Raw genomic sequence first — 7,022 nt, 5'->3', positions numbered from 1 at the left:
GGAAAAAATAAATTTGATAACAAATAGTTTATATACAATTGATTAAAAGGGGCAGAAGACTCCCCTGTTTTGAAGTTCAACAGATTAGCCTTCATTTGACGGGCATCAACGCCAAAGGATGGAACTTTCTTCCACTTTGGAACTTCCCCTCTATTTGGCATGCCAATCAAAAGGGCAACTTCATCAGAATTAATCCTTAGTTCTTTCCCTCCTAGTCTGAAAACCATTTTTTCATGTATCCAACATTGCAATATTTGAAGTGTGACCACATTGTCTTGGGGATAAGGTGGAAGTACAAAGAACTGATCAACTTTCAAGGTTTTCAGCTCATTCCTCACCTCGTCAGATACAGCAGGCCTGACCTTATCAAGCGCATCTCTAAATAAAGATGGTCGACATCTACAACTCATGGACCTTGGGTTCACAAACCTACATCAAACAAAATAATGCAAAAAAAAAATATAAGGGGTTATGTAGAAATGTTTTATTTCGGGAATACTATGGTAATATTTAAGCAATATTATGTGATATCGTATAGTATTATTTAGGTTATATTATAGTAATACTTACGTTGTATTCTAACATTGTAGTATTTCAGTTATATTCTGGTTGTATTGCTATTATATTTTTGGTACTTAGGTTTAGTACTTAGGATATATTATAGAAGTTTTTCCGTTGTATTCAGGTATTAATATTATCAAGGTTAAATATTATCAAGATTCTGGTGTAGTATTAAGGTTATATTCTGATAGTTTTTTCGTTGTATTCTGTTATTATTATAGTATTATTTCTGTAATACTCAGGTAATATTTAGTATTTAGGTTACTAAGAATATATTCTAGTGTTACTCAGGTTTAGTAGTTATGTTATATTATAGAAGTTTTTCCGTTGTATTTAGGTATTAATATTATTAAAGTTATATTCTGGTGTAGTATTAAGGTTATATTCTGATAATTTTTTTGTTGTATTATATTATTATAACATTATTTATTCTGTAATACTCAGGTAAGATTTAAGATATTGTTAAGTAGTGATTGGTTTGGTATTATAATAAATAACAAGTTTAATTGCGGTTTAATGTTGGTTTTTTTAAGGTAATATTGTGTGCACTTGTGTACAACTCAAAAACACCAAAATAAAAATTACCTGGATGAATCCTCTTGGATTTCCTTCTTCTTTCGCTATTTCCCTTCCTTTTTCTTGGGTTTCTCAGCCTGCATTGTTGATTCCTCTTCGGTTTCCATTATAAAGGGCTCTTCCGTCTCCATTCTCACTGGGCTCTTTTCGGTTTCCAACAGCAACTCTAAAACCCTAAGTTTATCTGATCCAAAAACCCTAAAAGATAGAATGAAGATCAAATGAAGGTGCGCCGTTCTCTCCTCGCTCGGGCGTCGTTTGGTTTTCCGATGAAATAAACTTTCTTTCAGGCGTGTTGTTAACTTTTACCTGTTTTGGGCCAGATTTGGGCCGGGTCGCGCCGTAAGCATGCCTCAATTTAATTTTTTAAGTTGTGGGGCCCACTGATCCAGGTGTCATTTTTCCATTGGACACCACACGCATAGTTGCGTGCGGTGTCCGCATAGAATAAGAACTCCTGTTTGGGGCAGTGCAAGCGGCTTTTGAAAACGCAGTGTTTTACAAACTTTTCCCAAAATTGTGGTTTCAATTTGTGAAACACGACCCGCGGGATGATCCGCACGGGCCACGTTCGTTCAATAATAATTCCTCCCACACCCCCTCAACGCCAAAAAATTGTGCAACTATTCTAGACTTTTCTTCCTCTACCCTATAGCCGGTCCTCCCTTTTCGACAACCCTTCTCGGCAGGGATCCCTCTTTCTCGGCAACCCTTCTCGACAGGTATACATGTATTTCTTCTTCTTCTTCTTCAGCATTCTCGACATGTATTATCGTTGAAACCAAACCTTAAGGATGGGGTTTCTGTTATGTAAATCGTAGGTTGAGGTTGTTGTCTTTTACCCTCCAGAAGTACTTGTTGTTGCACCTCCAGGTCCCTTGCCTACAATTTGCAGGACGGCAAGATCTGCGTTGAGATTGATTTCCCGTTAGTCCTCTTTCGCACGATCCACACATCATCTAGTTTTCCCTCATATATTATTCTTTTGTTCGGTTTTCTCTTGGATTTTGTAATAGTCTTTTTTTTCCTATGTGTTGTTTCTCTTTCCGGTGGGTTATATATATCTCTTTTTAGATATTCATCTTTAATTTGTCTATGAGAGAAGATGAACTAAAAACAATATTTTGTTCTGAGCTAGCAAGCATAACTTTTTTTAATATTTGCAATAAGAATTGGGAGTGGCAGAAATATTAGTTTTTTAACTTTTTAGTTGCTATTAACATGACAATGAATGTAAATGTGATAATATTGAGTATCAATATTCTAAACTTAGAGAGGTAGAGCGGGACAAATTATGAGTCTATTGAATTGAAGAAAAAAGAGAAGTATATAATCAGTTTTCTATGTTTGGCAAAGACTCTCCTATAGTTTTAGCTAGCCTTCAATTATTTTTTGGTGAAATTAAAGGGCTTCACTTTGATAAGAGAATCCTTCTGTCATTTTATTGGTATTTTTTTCTATTAAATTGCAATAACCTAATTAAAAGTTTTATTCTTTTGATTCCCCCGTACAATCCACCTGCAAATTTGAAAATGCTTTTATTATCACTCTATTTGAAAATGCTTTATCATCTATGTCACGATGTTTTCCTTGGTTAGGAATCCTTAGCGATGTAGGGCTTTTTTTGGTTACTTAAGAAAATATATGAAAAAGCATTAAAGACTTGGGGAAAAAGTCATTGAAACTCTTCTTTATATGTGATGAATCCTTATTAGTGAGTATTATTTAGGTTTAGGACAGTTCTATAGGTGCCTGCGGTGGGCAGATGGATCGGACGACTGTAAGTTTTTCAGGTGGGCCGACAGTCTGACCGACTCTACGGTATCCTAAATGGAAAATGTTGCTTGTGGTTCGACGGTATCCCAATTGAAGAACGTCGCTCAAGGTTTGACGACATCCCAACATTACAATGTTGCTCGTAGTTCTACGGTGTCCCAACCGGACAACGATCGTCATGACATGTTACTACATTTTAAAGTGAATATTGTCATTCTTTTGCTTATATTTTTAACATGTTATTTCTTCTTTTTTAGATTTCCTAATACTCACTGTTAGGTGAAGTGTATATCTTTTTTTGTACTGTTGTGAAGGGTTTTTGTTGGTTCTGAAATATCTGATGTGTAACCATTATAGTTTTGTTATAAACAGCACAATTGATGTCGTGTTAGATTGATCATTTATCCAGAAAAAATTACAAATCAGTTATTTACCAAACACACAAACCAAACACATAAACAGCTTATCCAAAACAAGGGAAGAATGGTCATTTTTCCAGAATCAGTTGTTTTCCAAACGAACAAACCAAACAGCTAATCAGCTTATCAGGATAAACTGTTGATCAATAGATTATTAGGATAAGTTTTTGATTTGGATAAGCTGCAGCTTCCTTAAACAGACCTTAAGTGAAGTAGGTCTCAAAGTAATCTACAAAAATGTACGGTGGAGTAATTTTGAGGGCTTAAATTCTCTAGTTAATTTTTAATGTGATGTTTAGGCCCACGAAGTGTCCTCAGGGCAATTTAAGGTTGTGGCTTCTCTATTATTTCTCCTTCACCGCTCGGCGTTCTATCATTCAAAAAATTTTAAGTGTCCAAAATAGCGTCAACAATAAATGATTCACCTCAAAATAACATGTTTTTAGTACATATTTTATAAGCATTTATGTACATTTTTTATGATATTATACTTTAAAGGAAGGTATTTTAAATATTTTTAGTTTCAGCTATGTGGAATGGACATTTAGAGAAAATGAGGAAAAAATGTAGTAAAAAATGTTGATTTTTTTTGTGGAGATATAGCGCCACCCCTTGGTGTCATAACGCTACATTCAAGTGAGGAGGGCGCTATAGCGTCGGTAACTACCTTTCTAGAAAATACATCGAATTTGGCCAAATTTTGGAGGGATGTTTGAATCAACCCTTGGTTATTTTCTGTTTTATATTTAATGAGAAGGATTTGGCCGAATTTAGAGACATTTTGGAGCCTCAAAACTTCAATTAGTCGGCAATAGTGAGTTAGGTTTTTCATATTTTATGTTCAAGTGTAAGTGTGAGTATGTTTTAGTGTGAAGAAGTTTGAATATTACTTAAGAGAAACTCCAAAAGTTTGCTTGGGGAGAAGACATAAGTTACTTTATATTTTTGTTTAAGTTTTTTTTGTAAAACTTAGATTTCAATGTAAATTTTTTATTTTTTTTAATTTCCATGAATTCTGAGTATGTTTAAGTGAGAAGAAGTTTGAAGATTGCTTAAAAGAAACTACAGAAGTTTGCTTGGGGAGAAGACATAAGTTACTTTATATTTTTGTTGTAAGACTTAGATTTCAATGCAAATGTTTTGTTTTTGTTGAATTTCCATGAATTCTGAGTAGTTCCCTTTCTTTCTTCTTGCATATGGGACTTAATCTTGTGGGATGAAAATGATTTAAAGATTTTTTTTACTCTAAGAAATTGTGATGGTATTTTCACTGAATCTTCATTTACTTTACAACCCGGCCACTTGTGAGGTTAAAATTCGTAGAGAAACATAATGACCTAGGAGTGCTATGATTTCACCCAACTAGTAGATACCACACTTCTTTCTAGGCAGAGCCATTGCTATCACTTAAGGGAGAGTGAAAATAAATAGGAAGATAATTTTTTATGGGAGTAGAATTGGTTAGATCTAGAGTGATAGACTAGATTAGATCTAGAGTGATAGAAGAGTGATAGACTAGATTCTTATCAGTTTGGCTTAAGGTTTAGTTCTCTGACGCTGGCATTCGGTCATTACGGTGGCAGAGGCTATGGGCATCTAGATGTGAGAGGCTAGATAATACTGATGTGGAGTCGAGATGTTAAAGAATCGACCTTAAGTTAGCTAATGTTTTTTGTAAGTACTGAGAGGGGGTAAAGAATAAGATATGCTTTTATTTGTCACAATACCTCAATTTTGTCTTAAATCATGTGAATCCTACTTAGATTAAAATCTCTTTGCAAGGGGAAAGGTTTTTCGTAATATTCAAACTCGTTGTCATATTTTATTAAACTTATACATTTAGTTGTTACTTTTTTTAGCTCTTTAAGTAGTAATTTTTAGACCTCTTATCTATTTAATTTACAATTTAAATAGAGTTTCTGTGAGTTGATTTTAAGAGTTATTGCATTCCTCATGGGATCGATACTCGGCTTTTTAAGGAAAATCTTATATTACTTGAAACAATATGTATACTTATGTAGTACTCATAGTGTGAAAATCTATTATATAATTCATAAATCATTGCATGTGTTCATTTCTAGCCGTTAGATATAAATGGAGATATTTTTTTTTGGCAAAATTAAGGAGATTAAAAATACAAGTAATTGTGAGTCGGGTCAAGTTTTTTGCATCATTGTCGGGGAGTCTGATGAAACTTTTTGACTTACAAATTTATTTGAATTGTAAATTTATTTGAAAATTTTAAATTTAAAAATAATTAAAAAAAATAAAAAAAATAAAAAAATTTCAAAAATCGAAAAACCAAAAAAAAAACAAAAATTCAAAATTCAAAAAAAATTTTTTTTTTTGGTATGTTATTTTATTTTCTGCAAATTTTGACATTGTTTATGTGTAGTTATGGACATGAAAATTTAGTGCCTTATTATTTTGAATTGGAATGAACTATTAAAAAAATTTGAGAACAAGGAAGATTTTATAATTCTCAAGAAATGATAAACACATCACAAAATAATATTGAAATTCAAACTGCTGAAAATGAATATTGATATACCTAAAATATATAGTGTTTTTGTACACATTTTTATACATATTTTTGAGATATTACGCTTTAATGAAAGGTATTTGTGTTTTTTTCTTGTAGGTACAATCAAATGGATGGAAAATGCTAAAATAAGTGAAAAAAGGTCAAATTTGGAGCAAAAATGTGCCTAAGCGCCACGTACTTCGCGCGTAAGCGCAAAAGTTAATTACTTGAAGAAATATTAATTGGAGCAAAATTTTGAAGATGTGTTTGAAGCAACCCTTAATAAAAACATGGGAAATAGCCCATGACACAAAAATTCATTCAATTGGCTTTTGAGGAGACAACTTTTAGAAGATTCATTGAATGAAGACACATTTTTGAAGTGAGACCAAGACACCACTTAGATTTTTATAAAAAAAGACTTAGATTTTTTAAAAGAGGAAGCCACCAAAATTTACAACCGCCGCCACCGTCGACCACCTTTTATTTTATTTTTTTTAGCGTTTGTTTGTATTGTGAGAGAAGGAAGAGAATTCAAAGGAACTTCATGACATTTGGTAGACCGAATTTAAGATAAGTGTTTATCTTTGTGACTACACTTGGTTTTTAATTTAAATTTCTTGTTTGTGTGCATGATTTCTACTTTTAAACTCATGTGTGGTTGTGTTTTCTTCATGGATTCTGAGTAGTTTTTTTTATCTTTTTTCCTAAAATGATAAGTGATTAAATGTTTAAAGGACGTTGTGTAACGTATTAAACTTCAATGTTGGAAGAAGTTATGATGATTCAAGACCTTGCACTTCATTTACTTCTATATTTAGCCAATTAAGATGTTAAAACCTGTTGTGAGAACATGTAAGATCCGAGATGGTATTGTCTCAGTCAAAAAATGGTTGGAATCACATATTGATTTCATGAATGAGAATGTAGTTCATGGGGTTGCGTGCAAATAAATAGATGTCGACTCTATTTTTGGTGTGGGGTTTGCCCGTAAGAAGCTGTCGGTCATCGGAATTGAAATCCCGTTGCCCGCTTCGGAAGGATGTTTTTTTTTAAATTCTAGTTTTAAAAAAGATGAAGTCAAGCTGACCCCATAATTTTCATAGTTTAGATGAAAGAGCGCTTTACCTCAAATCCTGTATCTATCCCGAAGGATGAACACAAGA

Source organism: Phalaenopsis equestris, unplaced genomic scaffold (assembly GCF_001263595.1).
Source record: "Phalaenopsis equestris unplaced genomic scaffold, ASM126359v1 Scaffold232429, whole genome shotgun sequence".
NCBI lineage: Eukaryota > Viridiplantae > Streptophyta > Magnoliopsida > Asparagales > Orchidaceae > Phalaenopsis > Phalaenopsis equestris.
The sequence above is the reverse complement of the archived record's forward strand: the minus strand, read 5'-3'. Positions refer to the sequence as shown.